Source organism: Cygnus atratus, chromosome 6, assembly GCF_013377495.2.
Source record: "Cygnus atratus isolate AKBS03 ecotype Queensland, Australia chromosome 6, CAtr_DNAZoo_HiC_assembly, whole genome shotgun sequence".
In the NCBI taxonomy this organism is placed as follows: Eukaryota; Metazoa; Chordata; class Aves; order Anseriformes; family Anatidae; genus Cygnus; species Cygnus atratus.
Genome location: NC_066367.1, coordinates 18,492,008 through 18,519,083, shown reverse-complemented (window position 1 = coordinate 18,519,083; position 27,076 = coordinate 18,492,008). Strand labels below are relative to the sequence as shown.

General features: G+C 42.6%; 2 long non-coding RNA genes across 5 annotated transcripts; one reads left to right on the top strand and one right to left on the bottom strand.

The window, feature by feature from the left end:
* Nucleotides 1-296: 296 nt before the first annotated feature.
* On the top strand, nt 297-20,683 carry LOC118258789 (uncharacterized). Of its 4 annotated transcripts, XR_004781886.2 has the most exons (8): nt 576-921; nt 4,005-4,089; nt 5,614-5,738; nt 6,745-8,806; nt 9,866-9,944; nt 12,563-12,666; nt 13,279-13,409; nt 19,124-20,683. It is a non-coding gene; the product is annotated as an uncharacterized LOC118258789 (long non-coding RNA). The 4 variants fall into 4 exon arrangements; XR_007708514.1 differs by lacking the exons at nt 576-921; nt 4,005-4,089 and adding an exon at nt 297-415 and having other exon boundaries at nt 19,124-20,681; XR_004781885.2 differs by lacking the exon at nt 4,005-4,089 and having other exon boundaries at nt 19,124-20,681.
* LOC118258796 (uncharacterized) lies at nt 20,592-25,332 on the bottom strand. Its single transcript, XR_004781890.2, has 3 exons — nt 24,972-25,332; nt 22,515-22,708; nt 20,592-20,729 (listed from the first exon to the last, which is right to left on the bottom strand). It is a non-coding gene; the product is annotated as an uncharacterized LOC118258796 (long non-coding RNA).
* Nucleotides 25,333-27,076: the final 1,744 nt, after the last annotated feature.

The window sequence follows — 27,076 nt, the reverse complement described above, 5'->3', positions numbered from 1 at the left end:
TGAAACCGAGCCAGGGGTTCGCCCCAGCGGGGCCAACCTCGCGTGTGCTGCGCTGAGTATCAGCACGGGAAGGGACGGAGACGCTTGAGGAGGGCCGCAGCCGCCCTTAGCGCCTCCACACACGGGCCGGGCCTTGACACCTGCACGCCCCGAGCCCCCCGCAGGGCAGCGGCGGTCCCCAGACGGGCAGGCCCGGCCGCTGTCCCCCGGTGCCCAGGCCGGGCGGCGCCCGCCTCAGCCCGCGGGGCCGGCAGGGGGCGCTCTGGCTCCGGGAACGCGGAGCCGCCGCCGCTCCGGCCGCGTACCGGGCCCCGGCCCCTCCGCGGGCGGCCTGGGGCGGCGGTGCCGCCCCGCTCCCTCCTCCGAGCGGGGACGGAACGGGACGGGACGGGCGGCGGCCCCGGGCGCCCGGCAGGTACCGCGGGCTCGCACCGCAGCGCGGGGGGGCGAGGAGGCGACCGCGGCCGGGCAGAAGCCTCGGAGGGACCCCCCGGGAGGCCCAGCCCGGCCCGTGGCGGCGCCCGCCGGCGGAGGCTGCACCGCCGCGGGCAGCGGGGGCCCGGCCCCGCCCGGCTCGGGGCGGCCCCAGGCGGGCAGCGCCGGCAGCCGCGTCCCGGCTGGAGCCGGAGGAAGTTGGGAACAAAAATATCGTGTCCGTGTTTGCAGCCCAGGGGTTTCTTTGTGCGCTCGCGGCGCTTCCCGCCGCGTTCTGCCCTCCGTGCAGTTTGTTTTCCCTTTTTTTTTTTTTTTTTTTTTTATTGCTCGAAGAATTTACTCTGAACAAGAGGAAAAGAAGAAAAGCCTTAGTAATTGTTGCAAAGGTTTTCAGAACGTAGTGTTTAAGTGACGAGCGAAAAGCAGTTTTTCTCTTGCTAGTTGGTGAGTTTGTGGAAATTCAGGGTGATGCTGCCGGCAGTGCAGGTATGTGCGCTGAGGAGATACGTGCTTTCTTTCACCGCATCTGTGTAACCTGGCTGCTCACTGCCATTTACATACCCCTGCGGCTTTATGTGTCTTTTAGGACTCAGTAACAAAAACTATTTTTATTAAAAACCTTACAAAACAAAGATTATAAAGGACAGAGGAGAATGTGCTAGCCTCGCAGCTGAAGCAGTCCTTCCTCTTACGTGATGATCCAAACATTTTGGACCAAATCCTTAGCACCGTGAACTGGCGCAGTGAACCTCCCCGGTTCACCTCAGCTAAAGGTCTCATTCCGGGGGACTACGTACACACAATACGGAGCAGGTTCCAGAGGCGCAAAAAGGCACGGTCTCGCATTTCAAGAAAAATCAAACTAAGCTAGACTAAACCAAAATAAAATCTTATTCTGTGCTACAGTAATTATCTGTAATGACTGCACATACTTTGTATCCCATGCACAGAGGCACATGTTCAACCAGGAGCTGTATTTGATGCTTTAGAACGAAAAGAACTAATTTTTATTTTATGCCTTTATTTGCTTTGTGGTTGATATGTAGTTATTTCATCCTAGGATATGTGAACAAATCCTTAAGAAATGAAATGCACTCCGCTTTATTATTGCGTGTCCTGAAAAGGCTGCTGGTGACTTCACCATTTCAAATGGCTTTACATCAAGAAGTTTAATAATCACATTTTTATAGGGTTTTTTTTCTGTGATGTTTTACTTGCCTGGTCAAAATTACCCAATGCAGCACAAAGATCAGGGAGCGTTTCAGGTAGTTGCTTATCAGTTATTGTAATAAGAGGTTTCCAAAATCCCCTCTGGAGTGAGGCATTCTTTAGGAGAAGGGGCAGGTTCCCTACACTCAACTGCGATCACCCCGGTGACTTCCTTCGCTGGGTTTCTTCAGTAATTTCTCTAATGTGTCAAGCCACTTTGCTGCAAAATGAATATTCAGGGATGGGGAGGGAGGAGGGGGAGAAGGGAGGAAAAAATAGGCTTCCCAGTGAGCTATTGATTTGAAATATGAAACATTTTATTGATACAAGAAAAACCCAGACATAAGGAAGCGGTTTGATATTGCACAATATTTGAAAAAAATCATGTGCATCTGTTTAGCACAATATACTGCATAATGACAGCAATCTTCCCTGTTTGTATCTATTCATCTGATTATACAGCGTAACAATTCTTTTTGCTACATATTTATTTACTAAGGAATTTTTTTTAATGGATAATAAATTAGTAAATCAAATACCATGTGCTTGGGAAAATACGTTAGTTGACTCCCTGCACACAAGATAGTTGCAATTCATATTTTATGTGATATTCAGTGATACTTGCATATACAGACCTCGCTATGAAGTTACGTGCTTCCCTTGTGGAGAAGACAAAGGAAGTTCTAAATCACTATTTAGTACTCTTTCATCTAGGCACATGTTATTTTGAAAAGCTTCAGTTTGTAACACTGCAATGCAGCACTGATGTAATGAAGAGCTTTGACTTACTTGAAGTATAACCCAGTGGCCCTCTTTTGATGCTTTTTCCATAGCTATTTCTGCTGCTGCTTCCTGTCCTTGACCCAAAGATACATTGTGAAGTTCTCCTGAGTCAGTGGTAAATTCAAACTTGTCCACTAAACAGAACAATACACTGTACTACTTTGAGCCAAATAATGAAGTGTTCAAACAAGCATGTGTTCTACACACAGCGTTTAAATGGCACACATCACATGAGTCACTAAAGTGAAAAAACAGCCTTTAAAAATATAGTTTCAATTAACCAGCTGAGCTAGGATATTGTATTGCTTTCTAGCTAGGTATTCTGTGTTAGCAAAATACTGTCTGAATATTGTCTGAAAAGCAACCCAGAAGCGGAGCAATTGATTCGTGCTAATGGATCCCTACCCATTGCCTATATAAATATTTCCATGCATGCAAAAGTGGATATGGTGTACATGGACGGCTGATTAAAGAAAAAAATAAAGAATAAATGAATTTAGTGAGTCTCTAAGGTAACACTGCACGCTGGCAATACAAGGGGGTAGACAAAGTCCTGATGCTGACTCCAGGAGTTAGTTTGCTATGAGGAGGGTTAGCAAGTTCTCAGCCTGTTTAGGTAGTGGGGTTGTTGCTCAGGTATCCTTATGCAAGGTGGATGACTTGCACTAGTAAAATGGAGAAGAGCAGACAGTTACCTCTTATTTCAGAGAGCAGCCGGCATTCACCCAGGCAGCTGTCTGAGTCAAGCACTGTAACTTTCATCAGATAGTTAGTATGTGCTCCAGCTGTAACACTGTTTGTGCATTAACATGTGACAGCGCTCAGCACTTGCTAATGGAGCCACCTCTTTTATTTCTCTGCCTGTGGTAGTTAAAATAAAGACCGGTCATACTACTAGGTCATTTGGTAGAGATTTCTCTAATGGAAAATGCTGTGTTTCCTTGTGGTTGTTAGTGATAGGGTCTAGTCCCGTGGTTCAGAATCCATAAGGGGACCACACCAGGAGAAACAGTACTGGGGAACAGCACTACCTTCTGTAAAGTTTCTGTGAATGCTGCCTTACACCTCTCCGCACAATTTGTTCGAAGTTAATGTTTGGACAAAGATCCCGTAAGTTAAGAATTACAGTTGACAGAGCCTCAGGGAGAACAACAGTTAAGGTGTAAGACCCATCTACGGGGCATAATATTTTATCATGACTTAAATTTGGTAGAGATCCAAGTACAACACAGGTTAGGGTCACTCACAGTGTAAAAACCTGTCCTTCAAAGGGCTGAGGCTAGTAATGCAAACTGACAGCACAAGTCATACCGGCAGGTCGGCCGTCTCACATCATTATCAGGTTCAGGGGAGAACTTTTTGCTTTTCATTCTTTTAGAAATTTCTTTTTTCTGTGTGTTACAACTCCAGCGCTTCTGCTTGTCCTTTCCAGGAGCCTTCAGTACTTCTGTCCGAGCCACAAAATTTATTCCTTGTCTGCAATTGAAGAATTAATACGGAGAGCCAGCACGTTTGAACATAAGCATGTGGATTTCAAAAATCTGTATAACTAAAGATCTTGATTTTTTCTTTTTAAGTTGCAGGATCTTTATTATAGTCATGCCTAGGTGACCAAAGGCATGCCATTTGTTAAATTCTCTCCATGCGGAGTTACAAAATCAGGTAACTGTTGAGTTAGTAGTCAATGTACATTTAGAAAGTTCATAAAGCATCCATTCCTTTTCACTTATCTAAAGGCTTCAGGACAGAACAGCCATGAAATTAACGGAAAAGACTTGAAAGACTTGTAATACTTATCAGTGTTTATTTTTGCAAAAGCTTTAGATTTTATTTGTAACCAAATTCCCTGTTCAGAACATTTTTAAAGCTTTTAAAACCGTGGAGTACAGGCTACGGTTATCATAAGCTTAAATGATAGACATATAGAAACATTTCTCATAGTACACGAATCAGTTTCCATATCAGATGGTGATTAAGTACCTTGGTTTGCAAGACCAACTGAGCCTCCACCAAAACAGGGAGAAATTCTAAATGTAAGACTTTTCTGAAATATCTGCCTTCACAAATTAAATGTGGACTTTTGTGTGCAAGCCTTTTAGTATGTCAACAAGGCTGTAAACAGTAAATTGTGTTGAGAAAGAGTATTAATACAATATTCCAAGGTCAGCTGAACCCAAATTTCTCTAGAAGAACGGTTTACATTAAGAAATTGCCAGGTCAGAGATATATGGTGAAATGCTTAAAATCTTAGAAGATTGTAAGACCCAGCTGTAAATTTTCTACTGTTGTAAAAAAAACTAATAATAAAAGGGGGAAAGGGGGAGCTCTACACCATTATTTATGGTGTTGTAGAGGGATGTGCTATGTACTGTTAGTTGGTATTTAATTCAGAAGTGCATTCAGCTTTGTATTAGTAGCGGCCACTGAGTTATAAGCCATCAGAGCAGCAAAAGATAGGACAGAAATAAACTATTGACTGCAATTGCCCCTTTGAAAAGGAACAGGAATTTTGAGAGGGGAGGGAAGGAGTTTCCTTGTCTCTGGTGGTTTATTATTCTCTGGAAACAGGTAAACCAACCCTGGCTCATGAAGATACTTTAGAATAGGAAATGTTTTGCCTTTGAAATGTACGAGATTACATGTCATTTCAAATGGTGTTCATGGCGAAGATACCCCTGGGACCACCGTACAAGAGCTTTATTTCTTGCCTGCAAATTAGTCAGTTCAAAACACTTCTCTTCTCATCTCTGCCTTCAGCTCTTAATACCACACACGCCATTCGTAAAATAGGGGATAAGAATGAAAAGACCCTGAATACAAAAGTACAATTAAAAAAATAAAACAAAAGACTGTAAAGGCAAGAACAAGATGCATTTCAGACGACAAGGAATAGAATGAAATTTTGGTGCATTTTTGGAGGCATTTCAATAAGCCCTCTTTTTTCAGATTCAGCAGGGGCTCATTGAAACAGCTATGTTTTCCAAGTGGCAGACAGACAATAGCATCTAAATTATTTTTAAGAAAGCACTCATAGCACTAAAGCACCCACTACTACTAAATCCATCTTACAGGAGAAGGGTGGAGGAAAAAGAAAGGTCAACAAATGTATCAAGTTCTTTGTGTAATGCTTCACTGACATTTTCCAACTGCCTTAGCTGGCTTTTATTTTTTTATTTTATTTTTTAGGAATCCTGGTAAAATGCAGTGAAGGATTTAAGGTCATCATCTGTCTCTCCCTAACTTCTGACATCTCTTTATAACAAGAAAGAGTCACAGCCAACTGTAACAGGAGGGCAACACAATGAATCCCGGTAAGACAGGGAAGGGGGGAGGTCTGCTGCCCTTTTGCCCCTATTTCTTCCTTGCAGAACAGAAGTACCATCTGTTCCTAGCCCTAACATCCATGCATTTGATTTCCATTCCATAATAACTAACACACAGGAAAAAGATTATCAAGTGATCTAAAGCACTATCAGCATTAGCGAGTCTTCCCCATCCAGCATGTTTTGTTTGCACCTCCAAAGATCTGTAGATAAAATGGATACAGGCAAGTGCCTTAATTGCCTGGAATTATTCTGCTCTCTGGTAGAGGGCCATATGGTCAAGGTGTGGAACATGACCAGACTAAGGATATTTAGGTACTGGGGTTAGAAAGAGATTTAGGAAGACCAGACGAGAGGAAGGATGTTTAGATACTTCAACGTGAATTCAGTAAACCAGTCCCTATTACTTGGTGCTGTGGTATCTCATCAGAATAATGCAAAATTGAGTTTCTGTTTGATGTGTGAGGCTAGACAGTCAGTATTAAAGTATAAGCCTCTTTCAAAGGAATCTGTAAAAAGTTTCTTATGCTTCACAGTAAAATTTTTTGCATTCTCAAATTAAAAGCACAACACCAGCAAATCCCCCAAACACAATCCAGCAAACTCAGCTTGAGATCCAAAAAACAATGAGAACTTCTTGCCTTCCTAACTCAGTGCAGGTGCCAAAGATGCTGTAGATCCCCCACTTACGCCCAGTTATGCCTGGTGTATTGTTGATGAAAGTAATGGGGTGGAGCAGTAGATGTCAGTGAAGGAAAAGCAACTACAATGTGATGTTTGCAGAGCAAGGTAATGATTAACCAATAGGTTCAGTGAGACTTCTCTGTCCTAGCTCCTCAGCCATTTCAATGCTATTACCTCTTGATCTCTATACCAGATCATTTTATGTCTCTCTTTTCATCTTCTTATCTTTTCCCCCTTTTCTGGTGCTGCCTAGCCCACCTTGTTACTTAAAGCACTTTGATGACCAGAACTTTGATGTCCATGTTGTCAGATCCCAGCTTTCTACTCAAGGACTGGGGAAGGATCTCAGCCATGGGAGAAGCATGGACTGTAAATAAACTCAGAAGATGATCTAAGAGGACAAAGTCATGAAAACGGCTAGCAAGTAGTTTGTGCTTCAGGCTGGATTATTTTGCGCAAGTCATACTTTGCTTAAGCTGCATCTGAAATCTGAAGCTGATCTGTCTGGCAAACCTACTGATGTCTACGTTGTCAAAATACATGAGACAACATTTCATTTCTCCAAATTTCCATTCATTTCATTGCCTTATTTTCTTTCTTTTCCTCCCACACCGGGATGACATTTTGAAGCATACTTTAAAGAGCATAATTTGATCAAATGATCCAAGGGAACTCCCTATAGACATCCATGATTTAACGCTAGATCTGTTCTAAAGGTTGGCATGTCTGACAATGGAAATTGGTTTAACCCCAGTTAATTTCTAGATAATAAATGTGGTGTGTTTTTCAGAGTCAGGATGGGATTTTGTTTACACAGCTCAGTCAGAAATATATCAAACAAGGACAGGGCCCAGCTGGGTATGGCGGTGAGCACGCTGAGCATCCCAGCCTAGGCAGAAGCAGAAGGGGCTCAGCACCTTCCTGGAGCCAGCCCTTGTACATGTCCTCCCGTGAGGTCCTTGTAGGTGACTTCCAGGTGACTTCAAGGAGACTGGGCAGGAATTCAGTGTTCGTCTGATTTATGGTTCGGTACAATAGATACTTTGTGCTCTGAAAACAAGTAGGGTCAGCACTTGAATCTGAATTTTTGTCCTCCCTTTCTCTTCTCCATTTGGGATTTCATCTCCTAGCTCACAGCACATGCACTGGAAGCCAGATCAGCTTTTTTTATTAGGTTAGAATTTTTCTCCTAGTCCTGACTCACATCCCTGCAGGCTTTGGGTTCCTCTGCTCTGTATCCATTTATCACTTTTTTTCAAAGGGAAGAAGGCAACTTTTGGTATGGGTGCAAAACTCAGAAGAGGTCTGTGCCGAATAAGAGCAAGAACACAGCTGCACAAGACTCAGCACACTTCTTATAGACAAAATGCAATGAAGGGAAAGATGACACTTTAAGCTAAATCAGACATCATTATACAATACTTTTCCCATTCAGCTTGCTCTAGCAGGAATATGTATGTGCAGCGGCAGCACTTGGGACATGAAGAGCTACTTTGAAAGTAGATGCGTTTCCCAGTGTTTGAGGTGTGGATGGAGAGTAAGAAAAACGGCTGTCCCTGCAGAGGTGCCCCCAGCAGGAATGGCTTCTGTGAAGACCTGCTTTTGTGTCCTTAATGAGAATGCAACCTGGAATGGCTCAGAGTAAGCTCAGTTTGCAAGAAGCATTTCAGACCAACATCCACTGCCTGAGAAGGTTTCCAGAGGCTGGGCAGAGACGGTCAGCATCATAAACAGCCCAAGCTACAGCAAGGAGACCCAGCAGAAGTACACAGACAAAACCGTCCACATTCCCTCTACCTGTGAAGATGAGGCAGCGAGGCACATGTCCCCTCCCTCTCTGACGTGAGGCCTGAAAGTCATTAGGGAAAGGACTGTCCTGAGGACCGCATGGCTGCACGTACACGTGTATGCACACACAGTCGTAAATGGGAGTTTGTGCAGGGTCCGTGCTGTACTGGGCTGTGGAAGTGACCTTTTCTCTTTCAGACAGACCAACATGAACGGTGCCTGGGGGTGTTAGGCAGGTGGTCGGGTCCTTCACCCTCAGCCTCTTTACTGTTTTTATTTTGGCTTCCAAGACCTGAAATACTGGAGGTGTTAAGAGGTGATACTACAGTCAAAGACTTCTTATTGACAAAAGGGAACACACTGCATGTATGGACCTAAGAATGTATTGTTAGTCTAATAAATGTTTTAAATAGTCTAAGAGTCAAAATTACCAAATTAATACAGGAAGGCCTCATTAAAAATAGAGTTAAAGGTATTAGACAGAATTTCCCTGTTCGCTTGTGTTGTGCTTACTCCTCCAGGGTGCCTTTGGGTCGGAAGATTGACACTTTGGTATTTCTCAGAAGGAATGGGGGAGTATTGTGGTGAGTCATCACCAGGAGGAGTGTGATATTCAGGGGGCAGGGGGATGCTTTCTCCTCAGTCTGGTGTCTGCTTGGATTTGATTTTATATGTTTTCTTAACACTAGCAGCTTACTGTAATTAAATCACTGTGATGTGTCCTCTGTGTCTGCACTCTTCCCTGTGACTTACTCCAGAGCCATATGCAGTTCAGTCCACAATGAAAATCCACTTGTTTCTACTACAAACTAAAGTTAAATTAGTTGAGAGTACCTCACAACTAGACGTAGCTAAAAGAAGTTAAAACCTACTTAGGCCAAGACAAACCCAGGGAATTGCTGAGGCCTTGCACCATCATGTCAATACAACCCCCCTTGCTATTTACTAATAGTGGCAAAGTCACATTTACTTGGCTATAAAGTCCCTTTGGTTAGTCTATGAATTGCAGAGTTCAGCAGGGATTTGCAAACCCTCCTCTGACTGCAGATTCCCAGCTGAGCAGCAGACCTTGGGAGTGTTCACACTGCTTGCTATCTGCTGCATCATGGAGAGCTGTATAGATCTGACTGACCTGTATTGCTTCATTGCCATAAGGAGGCAAGCTTACAAAAAGTGTTTGATTTCTGTTGTCTACATAATTTGCACAATCAACAGAAATACTGTGATTATTAAAATGAGAGCTGTAGCTTGTGGAGCTAAGTTAAAAATTCCTGTATGTGTAGGAGACCATAGTGTAACTTATAAGGGTATAGGATAATTAAAATCATATGCTTCAATCTATGATGCATCACACACCCCCACACACACACACACACTCGTTCAGGCAGGTTTTACACAATGAAGTAGTTCACAATTTCTGGAATTGGGTATGTGCACAAACACAACTAGATTCCCACATATATGATTATAGATTGATTAGAAACAGAAGGAGAAATGTCATAATCACATCTGGTTAACTTTTTAGCTAAGCAATCATGTGAAGACTGGAAACTAATATCTTCACATTTATATTGCATATTTCAATGCTATTTTCTGGCATTCTTCTGAAGAGACTCACTGGAATATTCCATTTTCTTTGATAGTCAGTGTTCACAGATGCACACCTTTAATAACAGAGACGCGACTGTTTTATATCTCCAAAGTTATCCGAACAGCTTTTTGGTAAGAAAAAGAACTTTTCTATCAACTTGATACATGATGATATAGCTTACATATCTGTGGTGTTTCCATGTGCTAAATTCAGGATGTTTTAATATATCTCCAATACAATAGTACACAAATTCAGAATTTATTCAAAGAAATATAGTTTTCCATGACAAAAAAATTTTAAACCTTGTTGACCCATCTTTGCTCCTATGTTTTTTAAGTACCTGCCCTTGTAAACCTCTGAGAAAAATCTGTCTCTATCTTCTCTATAGCCTCTCATGAAGTATTTTTAGGCAGCAATAAATCCCCGCCACCCCCTTGGCCTTTTCAAGGCTGAGGAATCGCAGCTCCCTTGGCCTCTCCTGGCATGCTGCCTGCTCCAGCCTCCACGGCTCTAGTGCCGAATGTCAGTGTCTTGTACTGTGGGAGACACCATAATTAAATCCGTGATTTTCATTTATGGTATCTACTTTTGTTCACATACTTACTGAGAGTGTAACAATTTTAACTTGGTCTGCTGTACCCTCTCAGCTGTACCCTCTTCTCAAGTTTTAGCCTGAGCCATTTCAGTTGGATGCGCTTCTGTTTCAGCTTTCAGTTTCCCTTCTCTGAAGCTCAAATTTCCGCTTACGCTGCCTGTTCTACATTTACCTCTCTTGCCACTAACCAGACAGCAAGCATATGCTTCAGCATATTATAGGCTTTCTGAGAGAAGAATTTAACTTTTTTTTTTCTTTTAATTTTGCAAAATCTTGCTCTTCTTCCTGGATAATTCTGCAAAAAGCTGGACCCTAAAGGTATGGTCCCCTCAGAATGAGCGTAATAATAAGGAGGACACTTCCAAGGAAAATAGCGAGATGATTTGAAAATCAGGAGAGCAGCAGAGCTCCTCTGAGTTTTCCTCTGCAGAAGTCCTGGCAGCATTTGGCTCTGCAGTAAGCCAGTATGGAGGGCACCTGAGTTTCCCCTGCAGTCAGTGAGAACAGAGGATACTCAGGACTTGGTAGAAAGCATTCTCCCTTTTGAAGGGCTCTTGAAGAACCCCCTCCCTCCATTAGGAAAATTACCTCTTCCCTTCATCTCCCCCATTCCAATTCATGAACTTAAAATGATCGTAGTAGCATTAGAAGCATTAGAAACAACACAGCCCAAAAAATTATTCTAGCAAAGGCAACGGAGCTGTAATTGCAGGTGTCACAGAATTTAGTGTGAGAGGTGGTGTTTCCAAAATTTGTTTCTTAAATATTTTCAAAGTGTGTAAAGAGGGGAAGCAAGCAAACTAGCAGGCAGCATTTTTCCCCTCAGCGGTTTTTGTGGACTAAGAATAGAGGGAACATGTAACAAGCATCTTGCTATTAAATTTGCCCATGACAAATAGTGCAGCTGCACGTAGTGTGCAAGAACATCTGTAGACTCATGACACATGCAGAATCCCCCACACTAAGAACGTGACATTATACTGAAAACAATTCAGTTGTAAAAGCAATATAAATCTGTTTTATATAGTCTTTCTCCACCTTCTCCTCCCCCTTCTCTGTTGAATTATGTTAACTGAAGGATTCTGTCACTCCTACATGGCATTAGTAAAAATCACAATATAAAAGTGACTAAGCATTTTGGGATTGTCCCCTTTTTTCATTAACTGCTAGAATGCAATTATGCCTTTCCTGGAGAAACAGAAAGTTAAGAAAGAATAACCAGCAGCAGAAATGCATTAGACACCAGAGCCTACTCCAAGTGGAACTTGACTGGGTTTGCAGCTGCAATTTAACTCTTCAGAAATCAAGGGGTGATTTCCTGTGTCTCTGTCTCTTGTGCAGTTGGTCAGTTCAAAGTGAGCAGCAGGATTGCTACCAGCCTTTACTTCACCGATGTAAATGCCTGCACAAAGTGCAGTTATAGGAAAAAATATGGAAAAAAATGCATGGATTGCTAAAGTAAGGGGAAATTCCTTGCCTGGGATTTTGTGCATTCCTACATCTTCACATTCAAAGAATGCTGCTATTGTGGAGTTCAGTAAAAGCTCCACGTTGCCCTAATGAAGGTGTGTGCATTTTTCAAAACCCTTGAAGTCTTTTATTCTCCCCAAAGTGGTTTTAACAAAATGTTAGCTTCCTTTTTCTACATATTCTGCAATTTTCTCCCTGACATACTTTCTTTGCAATCTTTAGATCTATTAAAGTAAGGAATATTATAACGGCAACACAAGCACTATTTTTTTTGTAAGTCTGAGGTTGTCTAAAGACTGTGATGGTAATGTCATGACAAGGCAAATACATGTCATTAATACCTGGATCATCATTAACTCATTTCTTAGGAAACATCTTATTTCCAGTCGTAAGGGCAGTTCAGGCCTGATAACTACCTGAAGCCCCAAGAATATTTCCACGTACTTTATGCAGACTGCAGGGCAAGCCTGAAGCTGGAAGAGTCATCCAGCTGGGTCATAATTTTCAGCTCGGTGCCCATTGAATTCCTGCAACCTGACTGCAAAAACACAAGCCTTGAGAGAGATGTAATGATTTTATTGATAGCATACATTTTGAGTACTCTGACTTGCTATATTCTTTGGTCGAGTCCTTTGAACTCTGCTTCATCTCCTAGCTGAACGAAGCCTTGTTTTTCTATTTCAGAGACATATTGAGCATAAGTGACAATGTTTATGAAGCGCTCTGAAGATGCAAAAGATATGCAAGTGCAGCTGATGTCACCTGACAACATTCGCTTACTATTAAGGGTATATTTATCTCTTAATTAAATTAGATATGATGCCTTAGTTAATAATGCAATGACTTTTAACATCCATTTCCCAGTTTGCATGTTCAGTAACTGCTTGCACAAGATACATAATCATGTGCATCACCATAGCAGAAAGGAATATCATACCCCCTGCAAAGCAGTTCTGAAGTTGGAAAAAGCTTTTATTAACTTTTAATGTCCCCGTCTTTCATGTGGAGAAGTGGACATTCAGCGGTCAGGTGTGACTGCCATCAGTTGCGGCCACCCCATGCCAGCAAAGACTGCCTGTTGTCCATACTGCTCACCTGAACATTGCTGCATTTATCTTTCTGTTGTTGCTGGTTTTATGGTGATTTTTAAAAAGTCTCATTTATTTTTTCTTGTGGTGGAAAAGCTATGGTTCTTGGTGAGTAGACACATGCAGTTTTCCCATGGACAAGCTATTTGAAAAATACAGGTTATAAAATAAACACAATTTTAAAAAATAAATGTATTTGTTTTAGACCAGAAGGAGCCAAATTCAGCATTAAAATTATTATTATTGTAGCTGATTTAATCCTTTGTTTATCTTCATTTCTATTTCTGCTGCTGTGAGTCTTGTTGTTTATAGCTTTTCAGCCAGAAGACTATCCCAAAGGAAATTACTGTCAGCAGCCAAAAAGAGTATCAGTAATTCATCCTCAAGCACCGTCAACTTAATTCTAAAGTGATGTCGCTGCTTTACAAGTTCAGGCTGAAGCGGTGAGTTTACAAATCCATAAATCAAACCACATCAGTAAAGGAAATATATATCTCTTTTTCAAACACTCTGTTTTCCTAAAACTTCATGGTAAGCATAGATTTTAGTAATTGGATCTTCGATTACTAGAAAAAAAAAAGAGAAAATTGTGAACTGTTTTGTACATCACAGGAAGGTTTAAAATAGAAAAGCTAAATAACTACTGCCTACTCAACCCTAATAAGTACACATCGAACATCCATAATGGTAGCATGAAATGGTACCTTGGAAATGGCACCTGCCTTTACTGGGCCATTTCATTTGTTTAACAATACCCAGCAGCTCACAGCCCCCACCTGCTTCTCTGAAGGCAATGCCCTATGGCAGCAGCAGGTGTGTCCATCTCACCTGGCCTGCAGAGGGCCTAGAGCCTGGAGAAGGAACTTGTTTTGCACTGCTTCAGTACCTTAAAATTTGATAACTTCAGGCGTGGGATTGTGCTGAAATTGGTTGTAATTATAAAGGTCATTCGTGAGCTCTAAAACTGAACGTGAACTGGTGTTCTGGTGTCCTCCAGAGCCTGGGGATGTTCTGCACAAGTCTTGGATACCCGTCATGGGTGTATTAATGTGCTTGTTTCCACAGGTCAGCTGTATCTATCCACTGATAACAACCAGATTAAAAATATTCAAAATGGAAAGATTTGCTTACAAGTGTTATCATGTCTGCTGACAAATGGCCTCTGGGGACACAGATATATTTACGTTCTAGCTATGCTGTGAACCCAGAGTGATCGCCTGGGTTGTAGAAAAGTTTCTCTGGATTTGTAATAGCATAAATGAGGCTGGGTTGCGTGTTCCTCTGAGTAGCGTGAGGCGCGTGAGTGCGCAGTGGTTTGCCAGGCCTGGGCGAGGCCTGGGCTCTGTGGCTCGCACCCCCATTGTGCCTGCAGCCTGTGACGGTTGTGAGCAGCACAGGTGCTCATGAAACATCCTTGGTCTGAATGTTTCTGAACTGACGTAATGCTTCCTGAGTAACAATAAAACTGATTGAAATTCTTTAGGTCTAAAAGTGCCACTTAGAGAACTTAGATTCGGACACTTTCTGTGGAGAATCAGCAAACGATGTGGTGACATACAGCCCCAAGTGCAGGACCAAGAGCCTGGCAGTCCATGCGAGTGCACTCCCTGCCTTCAGCTCAGCCCACTGGTAAAAATGTGCAGAATTTATTGTCCAGGGCACAGCTTATTGCCACAGGCAGAGTGGAGCCTCAGCACGCATTCAGATTCAGAACTGCAACCAGCACTTAGTGAATAGCAGCCACTTTCTGAGTCTCAGCACACTATGAAAATCCTTCTTGAATCAAATGCCCCCGGGGGAGTGAGAAATTAAAGATCCTCTTCCACTCTGGGCTGGGGCATGCCACTAGATCAATGCTCGGCATAAAGAGCTTTCTGCTTGTCAGTGCAGGGTAGGGGTGGCAGTCGGGGCGGACGCTCCTTGTAACAAGCAAACCAACAGGCGACATACCAAGTAACATGAGAAAATGACAGTGGTGATGAAGACCAGGAGGAAAGTACAGTAGTGAGGGGCCCTGCGATGCCTGAATTGGAAAGCATTTTGCCTCTCAGCTTGAACTTTTTAATTAAGGAATTTCACAGTAATTTCAACTATGTTTAAAGAGCAATCATTTCAGTGCTCTCACTCACTAAATATTTCTTGCAGTCTAACTAAGCAGTGACAGAGATGGGAGCTGAATTCCTTCAGCTCCACTGCATTAACAGCAACTCCTTTCCAGCCTACGCTGCAGGTCGGTGCTGTCCTGTGGCAGCCTTCTTGGGCTTACAGAGTGTGGAAAGCTCAGACAGGGCCGGTACTGTCCCTGGCTGGCACTCAGGACCCACGTGTACTCAGACACAGTCCCAGGCAGCACAGGCTGTGGGAAATATTTTCTGTCATTTCCTAGAGGGGCAGGGAGGGAAGGGAGGACGCTGGTCGCTGTAGGAGGGGCAGTAGGTACGGCTGAATTGGAAGGAGGGGAAGGGCTCAGGGATATAATGAGGAGGTGGGGGAAATGACACGGGAATGAAAGGGTGAGTGAGTATATGAGATACCCACTCATCCTGGCCTTTCTCTGTTCAAAGCACTCCCTCAAAGGGTGGGTACAAGACTTGAACAGAGGGGATGGATGTCAAAATGTTTCCATAAAGAATATAGTGTAATAAATCAGAGAAAAGGGCAGAAAGGAGGCAAGGAGCAAACGGTAGGAGAATTATTTTTATTCTGAGTGAATGATTATGTCTCCTGGGTGATTACACATCGGGGTGGTGGTGTGTTGGGGAGGACTATTCAGCTAGAGAGAAAGGAGTGCTCAAATTGCAATCATTGAACTATAGTGCGTGCAAGGGTGTAAATAAGATAAGAAAAGGTCAGCGAAGAGAAAATCCAGCTGGATTCAACATATCTGGGGCACTGCAGTCTTCAGGAGTTAAGACAACTATCATACAGGCGTAGGAGAGCTTTCAGAGGAAGATAGTTTGAATACTGGCAGAGCATAATCAAATAGCTGCTGGGTAAACAGCAAAGACTATAAAAAAATACTGAGAACAAGTAACTTGCAAGTGCTGGGTCAAGTACAAGACCAATGATTTCTTTCAAGTTGTCTACCAAAGCAAGGCCTCTAGCAAGAAATACCCGCTGTATAACATGCACCTATAAAAATCATATCAGTATAGGGCTGGAGAAAAACAAGTGATACAACGCCAGTGTCATGTATCCATGCATTATCCTTCAGTGAGCTTTTGGTAGGAAAAGGTTTTAGTAGAGCTGCAACAGTTCCTGGGGCATTAGGAAAATTGTGTGACATTAGGAGCTCTGGAAAAATAGTTGCCATGTTTTCTCAATAGCTTAGCAGATGTTTTTACTCTCACTACTACCTGTCGCTGCCAACTGGCTCTTTCCCATTTTGACTGAAATAACAGATAACTTTCAAATCTGAACCAGGTTTAACTTTCATCTGTTTGATCCCTTGGAGCTATGGCTTGACCAATATATGCCAGTGATGACTGTATGTAAGACCAATGGCTTTTTGTGTGGTCTTGGTATTGCCAGGCACTGCCTTCACTGTTCTATTTAGCAACTGTTGTAGCATCCATTGCACAGTGATGGTTCGGGAACTTCTGTCACTGGAATGGGGACCTGAAATAACAAAGGGTGAGTTTTAAATTCCTAGTGACAGTAGCTGGTATGTCTCAGTATTCACTCGTTTTTGTAGTAATAAGCAGCATCAGTGGAAAACATTATTTTTCTCACTTTGCTCAGAACTCAGGGAAAAACAGACGAGGATTCCTGCTTGGAATCCAAACTCCGAAAGCTTCGAGTTACTTTATGTAGCAGCCCAGCATTCAGAGACCCAGGGCATGGAGGCAGTAAATGCTACTACATGCCAATTCCCCACTTCCCTAGACTAGCTTTCTGGTCAAAGTTAATGATTCATAAGACTCTGCACTGATTTCACTGTGAGCTTCACATTTGCATAAGTAAAAGCTTATGCAGCTTCTGTGTGGAGATTCTTAGTAAAATTGCAGTACAAAACATTGATATTATGTAATTATAGTAGTTCATAGCAACTTAAATGAAATTGTTACTTTAAATATGGTCTAAGTGGCTCACAATGAAACTTTTGTACGACACACCTACAAAACAAATGAGTTAATCACAATACGTGTCATTTTTAATTTTTCTCTTTCATTTCTCTTTCAGTCATTCTCTCTTTGTAATTAGCATGAAGACTATCCTTCAGTCAAAACTAGCCACCTGGAAAGTTTCAGCTTGTAATATGCAGCTTTTTTGTGAATTATGAATGTGCAAAAAAAGAGACCTTTCTCCCCACACCCCCTTCCTTGCATAATTCAAATATGAATGAATGAATTTTATTCAGGCTTACAAAAAATAAAAAAATAAAAAAATCATATTTCAGCTGATAACAAGCATGAGAAATTTCAGATGAAAGGGAAATTTTTTAAAGAATATTATGAGCATGGGCGAACAGCAGGTTAAGATGGAAGGCTCAGTGCAGCCTTAGCTATAACAATTGCTAGCAAGCAAATACTATATCCAAGCACTAAATCTTGCTTTGTGCTGCCCTGGTGCACAGTAGTGGGGAGAGAATAGAATAATAAAAGCCGGTCCCCTTATGCAAACAGCAGGGCATAGCTCTCAACAGAATACAAGAAGAAGGTGAGCCTGCCTACTGTTCTGGCTTGCTAACCATATTCCTGAGGTCTGTGGGTTAGTTGTCACCCCTAGCTCCAGTCAGCTAGCAAATGTACTTCAAACAATAGCAAGGGGCACATTTTGGGCCTTTCCAGAAGAACATTGTACCAATTCTTTGCCTCCAAATACACTGTTCTGTTAAATAAAGTATTTGAAGGAAGTTCATATAAGCAACACGGTGGTTTAACAGGTCAAAAAGGGAGTGGAACAGCTGCTAGATTTTTTCTGATTAACTGTGTATGTTAAAAAATACAGAGCTGTGAAGAAGGCATTACGTGCAAGCCCTCGCTTACCTTCCTGCTTTTCAAGTGAAGCACCCCCAGATTTCGGCTCATGCCAATACCACTTTGAAAGTGAACTTTCACAAGAACTAAAGTACGATCTGGAACACCTTTCTGCACTGCTTTTTCTCTTGCTCCTAATACTGCTCTGGTGAGAAGTCTGTCTCATATTTTCTGCCCAGAAAACAATATTAAAGAAGCATTCACTTACTGCTAATAAAAAACTGTCCACCACTGTGGCTAAAGACTAATCAGCACTTCAGAATTTATGCATGGCAAGCCCAGACATAAAAAATATCTTCTATTCTGACAAGAGTTGCCTGTTGCAAGTTGAATTTGGCAGTAAGTGACCAAAATTGAGTTGTCAGCAGCCTCTTGCATAGTAGGAAAAGTTGTTGCTTTCTTGTGCAGATGCAAGAGTTTCTGTGGGAAAAACAGAACATAATCATGGTTCTGAATGTCTCTGCGGATTGGTAATGTCTCTAATACATAGATCACTTGTGCAAATTCAGTCCCAGCTGGATGGGAAATTATTGAAAATGGTTGTTGTTTGATTGATATAAAATGAGTTGTCAGCTTGCTTCAATGCCTCCAGGGCAGATGTCCACAGCGTAATTGGCACCTGTCAGAAGCAAAGAATTCCTTGGTACAGAGTAACAACTACTCAGGCAGCCACCCCAAAATAGTCCTTGCGTGCCAGGGCTCGGAGGGAAGGCAGGCAAAAAATAGTTTCTACTTTTGGGCAGAATCTTTTATGCCATAAAATTGGTAAGAGATTTGACATGACACTTGGTGCAAGGTTTTTCTTGGCTAGAGACTATCCAGTCAGCTCCCTGCTGCTTGGGCAACACTTTCCCTAAGAATCAGAGGAAAGCACATACATTTATATATTTGTTAATATCGTCATGGTAAGGGTGTATTTATAAAGACTTTTTTTTAATGTATTTACTTACTAAAAGAAATGCCGTGAAGAATTTTATTTTCCTACATCTTGAGCAATTTTCCTCATAGCAATGACAACCATACAACTAGGGAAATAAGAGAAAGTCTTATCAGAAAAAAATATGGCAAAGAAACCACCACTACTGACAGTGCAGCAGTCAGTACTAACTGTTTGCTAATGGTAAAGAGCAACCCATTGTTTACCACTGACTGGAATAAAACTGATTTTTTTCCTACAGGTCACCAAATAGCTGTCATATGGTTGTTACTGCCTTTGACCGAGTCTGGTACAGCTAACAACAGGAATGAATTCAATTTCCCGTCACCAATCTGTCGAGCTGGCCACCTTCTTCATGGAGCTGCTGCTCTGGGAGGTGCCAGCTGAAGGGCTTTCCATTAAAATTCATTTTACTGTCTTCATCTAGCGAATGGCTCAACTTTCCTTCTTTCATCTCTGTTTCCTCCTTTAGATTATTTTTCATTATGCCTCCCCCCCAACGTACAGACACTTTTCCTTTCATCTCTATATGTATGCTATTCCAGCACTTGTCAGCCACAGCAGGAGGGACATGGTAGAACCAAACAATATGATATGTTAGGTGGAAGAAAATATTATTATCAGACGCCTCAGAACAATCATTTATTGTCACACTTTAAAGAGGTCTGCTATGTTATTTATTTTATTATTCTGTATTAGGTACATGGTTTAATTTTACAGGCATTATTAATCACTGAAATACATTACACTTTCAGCCAGGATGTTAACATTTTAAATGCATTCATCTTGCTTCTTTAAACAGAAACAATGGGCCTTCTGCAGTGCCCTCCCTCCCCTTTAGTCAATAAATCCTTTCTATTGATTCAGGAAATAACTCTAAGCACTGTTTTATATTTTAAGTTCTACTAGCCAGGCTCAGCCATATAATTTTGCTTAATAACAAGTGGATATTCTAGTTTTGCTGGTTACTATGTGTTTGGTTATCAAACTCAGTTTGAATGTACTGGGTAGCAAAGCACAACACTTATAAAGGCAGAGAGGCACCACAAGAGATTTCCTAAATGAATGTTACAACAAAATAAAGTATTAAAAAAAAAAAAAAAGTGTGTGTGTATGTATATGTGTAAGAAGCAGCCTCATCAGTAGATGAATGATAAATGAAAAATCCATCAGTGAGTATGGATTCCCTTGAGCCAGCTTGGATCAACAGACGATATGGATTTTTGATAATTCATGGCTTTGCCATTATTTATTCTCTCCTGAAATACCCATTGCAAATCTCAGAGAGATAATTAGAGAATTATCATATTGCTTAACTAAGTAGTGCAAATTGTATTATATTCTATGTATCCCAACGCAGGGCAGTATCATTAGCATCGTTTAATTGTTGCAAATATAGTCATTGCATTTTAATAAATTGTCTTCATTGTCAATATCTACGATTGACTATTTCTCTTCTCTTAATGTTCCTGGATAGGTTAGTTACCAGGTAATCTTACAGTTAATATATACCACAATGAGGCAAAATGTAAGAAAATGCAAAGGTCAAAAACATGTTTCTATTATGAAAAAAATGAATGATAATGACATAATTTTTTCAGCTCATCAGGTTCTTTGCTAAGTGCCTCTGTTATTGCCAGATCAGTAGTGTATAACAAAGAAGTGCTTTCTGTGGACTGCTTCATTAGCCTGCCCTGTAGGACCTCACCTCAGACCTTTCACTAATCTGTTGGCCAGCTCAATAGCCTTGTTAGTTCTATTCACTTCTTCCTGGCAGCGGCTTTTCTCAGCTGTAGCTCTCTCCTCTCAAAGGAAGTGGTTAAGGCAGCCAGGATTGTGTCTAGTTCCTTCAAATAAAAACAGTAAGAAACAACTTGGACATTGTGAGAACACGTAAAAATATTTCTGCTGTCCCATTTTATATTTCTGAAAGTTAAATTATACAGTGCAAGAAAGGTGTAAACATCTACTGCTCTTTGAGCCTTTGTCTAGGTCACACTTGAAAGGCGGATTTGGGAAAAGCTTGGGGAAAATATAGCTGGTTTTTAATGCTCCCCACTTGTTCACAACAGCATTAAAAATGAAGCCTCAAACGTGATCTTATATCAGTACAACAGGAATGCCACCTTCTCCCACAGGACTTTGAAATGTACCAAAATATAGGACATTTCTTATGACAGCTGTATACATTCTGTAGGTGATAAAAAATTTCAAAGATCTCTGTTTGGAAACTAAAGGGAATAGGAATGTCAAAGATGATTGATTGATAGATAAAATACTTGAAAATGCACAAGTCAATGTCCTTTGCTGACTTTCAATAGACCACGCTTCCAAGCGCAGAAAGCCCTTCTGAAAACAGAGCCTGAAATCCCCAGCCACCTCAGGCCTGGGAGCAAGCAGCTCAGTGCCCGGCCCATCGCAGCGTTTAAGCGCACATGCTGTCCCACCGGGTCAAAGCCTGAGCTATCCCCAGGGGGTGGAGCGGAAGGTAATTCAGCACGCATGGCTGAGCACGAGGACAGGGCAAGAGCAATGCAGCTCGGGAGAGTTGCAGGAAAGGACCCAAGTGTTTCTAAGCGCAGAAGAGGAACGGGCTGGGAGCTGACAAACCCAACACCAGAAGGGTACTGCAAAGACCCCGCGTAGTGAGGTGTGTGGCCGATGTGCCATTGGGAGCTTGGGCAGGGCGAGCAGCCAACAAAACAGACAGGGACAGGCGTCGTCCTGAGAGGCCCCTCGGCTCAGCACGTGGGTGCCTGTGTCCCTCCACCGACCTCAGCCTCGGCCTCCTCTCAATGCGAGGAGGAACAGTGCGAGGCAGCACGCGTGTGTACCACAGGACACAAGAAGGAGCTGGGTGATGGGGCAGATGGACAGGTATTTTACTGGAGTGGTTTGGAAGAACAGAGTAAATTACAGAACAAATTTTTCTAAAGGGGGCCCACAGATGTCCTTTGCAGAATGGCCCAGCAGGAGGGTTGAGCACCCTCCCTGCCTGTGGGCGCTCCCGAGGGAGCAGTGCAGGCACATTGTCTCCTGCCTTTAGTCGCCTCAGTGCAAGGTGCGCACCGGCAGTCCCTGTGTGTGTCAGAAACACACCCGGCAGCGCGGCCGAACCCTGGCCCTGCACAGGGTGGGTGCTGACTCCGAGCAGGAGCTTGCCATGCGTGAGGTAAGTGGCAGCTGTGGTGCCGAGGCACACAACGTGGCTGCAGAGGCTGTGGATGTGGCCCAGGCATTTACCTGAAACTATTAAAAATGTTAGTGTGATAAATTACACTGGCAAATTCCTCTGCTTCATACAATGAATCACACTGGAAAGACCTCAGACAGAGAAAGGTATTATAAATAACTGAATTTAAAAGTTCTCTAAAATGACCCAAAAGCTTTTTACATACATCCAGTGGTCCTGGTTTTAAAGTTCAGGTCCTCGGGCTAAGCAGGATCCCAGCTTTCCCTGAGATCTGTCTCCCACAGCTGTGTGCTCCCACAGAGCTCGTCGCTTGCTGCCCACATACGTTGCCCACACACAAATGACAGCTGACAAATGGGTAGCAATAGGTCTGCAAGTCAGATCAAGGGCCTGGCACTGAACCTGAGGGGATGGAGAGAGAAAAAAGAAGGAAAGCTACCTGCTGTGCTAAGCGTGGTGCTGCGGATCTCAAACAGGTGGCAGAACTTGCTTGGAGCTGTTTGAGCAGGTCCTTCAGCAACCAGGAATGATTTTTTACTGAGCCGGGCTGAAACACACTGCACACTGCCCTGCCCTCGGTTCAATGCTTGGCAACTTTTCTTCTTGCAAAAGAATGAAATAAGGAGGAGGTATCTGAAATGAAATAGAAGTGGACAAGAGAGACATAAAAACCCATATATTTGTGGTTAAGCAGTGGAAGAACATTTCCAGTTCACACAGGGCAAAAACACGACCCATGGAAGCTGGCAGAGGCAGAGGAGTGTGGCTGGACAGGAGCTGCGCCTGGGGAACAAAGCTGCCAGCTCCTCCGCGAGTATTTCAAGGTTTTATCATAGGAAACACTGCGTGCCAGGAAAGGTGTGCAGCTCACCGTTGGCTACCACTTCTTGCCTTTCATCTTTTTCTACCTCATTTGCAATATGAGCACCCCGCCTCAGCCCCCCTTCTCATCTGGCAAAGCGTCTGTGGTGTGCAGTGGATTTGGGCAAGGATATGGGGGCCAAGCCGCAGCGAGGCTTGGGCACTGCGCAGCACCACTCCCTGCTCGGATCGAAACCCAGAACAATCAGGCCCTTAATGTGCTACAACCCATTTGCCTAGCCACATTTTTGACTTTCCGTAAATAATGTGCTAAATGGAAAAAAGGAGATACCATTTTTCCTTCTTTTCCCTGAGTTACTGATAACAAGACAAGTTCCTTCCCTTACAGTTTGTGCATATAAATGTGATTAATGTTAAAAAAAAAAAAAAAGAAAAAAAAAGAAAGTGCCAAAAATCTCTTTCTCTCTCTCTCTTTTTTTAAAGCATTGCCCTTTTCAAAACAAGGGGAAATTCAGTATAGTTTCAGTGCCACAGTGATCAAACAGTGTCACATCACTATGGCAATTGCTGCCCAGGCCAGGAATACAGATCAGCTTTAATTGTGCAACGCCTTATTGCTGGTGCATGTCAATCAGAACCTATGAATTGAGAAAAATTTGCTCTGTTCATTCTGTTAAATGATGTATCCAATTAAACCTGTTAGAATTCATGATCTTCAGTCAAGGTTAAATGAAAGTAGTTACTCCTGTCAGCTAGGTGATTAAATGCTGCCTACATCAGGCACATTTATGTGCAAAATTAAAATTTTGGTATAAAGCATGAATCTTTATGCATGCCAGTTAATTATCTTGCGGTTCCTCCATTTATTAAATGCCCACTGCATTTCTTCTTAATCATCAGCTTCCTTTCAAAACTTATTTCATCCTTTACACTATACCAAATTTCAACGTTTAAAATGAAATGCTTTCTCAATGAAAACTTCCTCTTTTCAAGGGTTTGGCTGTTGCTACATTACTGAAGATGGCCATTAACAGTTTTTTGAGTCATTATGCAGAAGGCCGACTTGTGTTGTTTTGTTTGACTCTGGGAGCACGCGATAGGAGCCCCCTGAGCTGCCGCCAGTCATCCTCTCCTTTGCAGAACTCTCTGAGTTTTGCTGCACGTCAGCCAACTTCAGCGCACGGCCAGGCAGCGGGAAAACGAGCAGCGGTCGCGCTCCGGCTGCCTCGCACAGGAATGGAAGGACGAGGAGACAGCAGGGTGTGGGCACCCACAGGCACTGGGTCCCTGCTCTAGCAGAGCTGGGGCCAGCCCGCAGACACCAGAGCCACCACAACGTGGGCTCCAAGGGCTGGCCCCTGCCTCCTGCCAGCCTTCAGCCTGCACCTGCATTCCCTTCAGTTTGGCAATGTGATGTGTCCTGTTTGCCCTAGGTAGCTACCGTATTGCAATATCATACTTTAATTAGAAGGAAAACAATGTGTTGCATGCTTAAAATTAAATTAAATTGCATATTTATATTTATAAGACACAGTATTGGCAGGATCTAAATGCTGTATGAATTGAGGAACCAGAATACAGGTGTATTATAGTGATTTCTAGCTGAAACAGTTGCTACAAAAGCATACAAAACAGAGCAGCACCAAATGTTAATTTAATACCCTAAGACAAGGCTCCTTGCTCGTACAAGCACAATTTCACATATTCTATGTGAGCATTTATCCCCTTTCATTATGAAAAGGTATTAAGAACCTTTGTTACAAACAAGCAGCATACAAAATGTCATACCACTTCATGACTACTAATGAATAATATAATTTAAAACAGACTGGGAAATAAACTAGTATAACACATTCAACTAAACTAGTACTATAAATATGCACAAAGTTGTTATTAAAGATAAATGCACACAGTAATTTTCTACTTGTAGGTTTTACAGGTATAATTTTGAATCACACGATATTTTTTAAAACACATCACAGAGATGGGAGCCAACAGAAAGCCTGACTGGCAGCGATTCCCTGTGATCAATAAGTGATGTCTCCATCTATCTTTCAGGGCCCACATAAATTACCCCGTGGCAGCATGAACCTGCAAGATGAGTGATGCGATTGACGTGTTCAGGGTCACAACGGGCAGTGCCCGATCAGGCGAGGTTTCCCCCTGTGGCACTGCAAAAGCAGCTGCATTCGCAGAGCTGGGCAGGGGCCAGCGGGCGCCCTGGGCAGTGTGGCCAGGAGCATGGTGAACCAAGCTCCCCTCAAATCCCCGCTCCTGCAGGGTGGCTCATTTTCTCCCTGTTGCGTGAGCTTTTTAGTGCCCGGGATCAGGTCAGCAGCACATGGAGGCCAAGCACAGATCGGCCTCGCCTGCAGGCCTCCCTGGGAATCCACGGAGCAGGGAGCAGCAGTGCCTGCTCTTGCCTTCCCCACCAGCAGCAGCCTCCTCTCCGTGCCCAAGGCAGCAGCAAGCAAAAGAGCTCTCCTTTCCTGCTCCCGTCAGCTGCAGATAACAGAAAAACAGGTATTATTTTCCTTTTCTGTTCAGCAACCGTAAGCCCAGTCTCTCTAGATACCTCGACAAAAGAGGAATAAAAGGGAACCTTCACTGTCACAGAGGATAATTCCTCCGGGCCTCTTGCAGGAGACGGTGTTGCACCAGGGAAGGTAGATGGACAATAAGCCTCTTTGGAGGTTGCTGGGATGTCTACTGCTGAACTGCTTCAACCTGCTTGGACCATCTAGAACTTAGATTTAATGCCTGCTCTTCTTTCTCCAAGTATTCTCTCACTCTGATCCTTTAAACCCAGGTATCATAAGCTGTGAACACCAGGCCCAATGTGCCATAATGTTACCTCATGAAAAGATACCGGCAGGATAATTTATTTCTGCTCAAAAAAAAAAACCAATTTCCCCATCTTAAAATTGCGATTGTTAGGCTAGCATCCCATTGAGATGAGAGCAGAAAAGAGCTGCAGCGTCAGGTTGTGTCTAAAATTTTAAGGAAGGTGAGCTGCACTACTGATTTACCTTCAGCATACTGCTTTATATCCGTAAGAGCAAAACATTTCTTTTTAGTGGTGATTAAATTGTGCAGAAACTGACTGACACTGATAAGGCACACACCGCAGTCTGCTTAAACAGACCGAGAGCTGCACATCAAAGGCTGCTTGGTCTCAAGAATGTAAGTGTGCATACACACACACACAGGTTTATTTGATTTCACAGGCAATTTTATCTTTGATATAAGGCTATATATTAAGATAAAATAAAATTGGCGTGGAATTATCTATTTTTAGTAGATAGATTTACAAAGAATTTGTGGTTTAGATTATAGTCATTTTCAGGCAAAACTTACTTAGAAAGTAATTAAGCATATTTTATCCATTAATTCATATTTTTTTGTTTTGCATTGTGCTGCTGAAACAAAACTAAAAACTACGGAATGGAAGGATTTTTTTTTTTCTGAATATTATAAATGAATAGAACAAGGGTTGTTAATGTTTGTCATTTTCCTTATCTGTACACATGAATATGTTATATGCTCATTTCCATTGCAAATGGAACATCAGAATGATCATTGCAAACTGAAATATACTGTACATTTCATTACTTCATTTCTTTGAAAATACCACTGACAAAAATAATCAATTGCTAGTATTCTCGTACTAAAGCTTTGCAACTCAATGAAAATTGACTGAATTAATGGCATCTGTCCAGAATAAAGCAGGCATCATACTCTGGAGGGTCATTATTATTCACTGCTGGAAAAAAGTCAGCCTATGGAGCCCTGAATCATGACAAGGCAACTGTGCAAGGTGCTGCACAAACATGCAGTCGCTCTGTTTCTGGCACACCTTTCCTCTGCCCTCCTCACGTGTAATGCAACAACATGAAGGCAGAGAGGAGACATGACTCCCTATTACAGCCACATTCGCGAGCAAATACAGAAGAGGGAGAAGAACTGTTTGAGCTAAAGGATAAGGTTTTCATAAGAACAAACGTATAACATGTTTGTGGATATATTCAGATTGACAATTAGGAGGTTTTTAATCTATCTCAGCAGCGAGGTTCTGGAGATGCATTCCTACAGCGGCTGTAGGGCACGAGATGCCTCCCCAGGGTTAGGGAGAAACTTGCTCTGGTTCAGAATTGGATTATAGGCTTTAGCTTTCTGTCC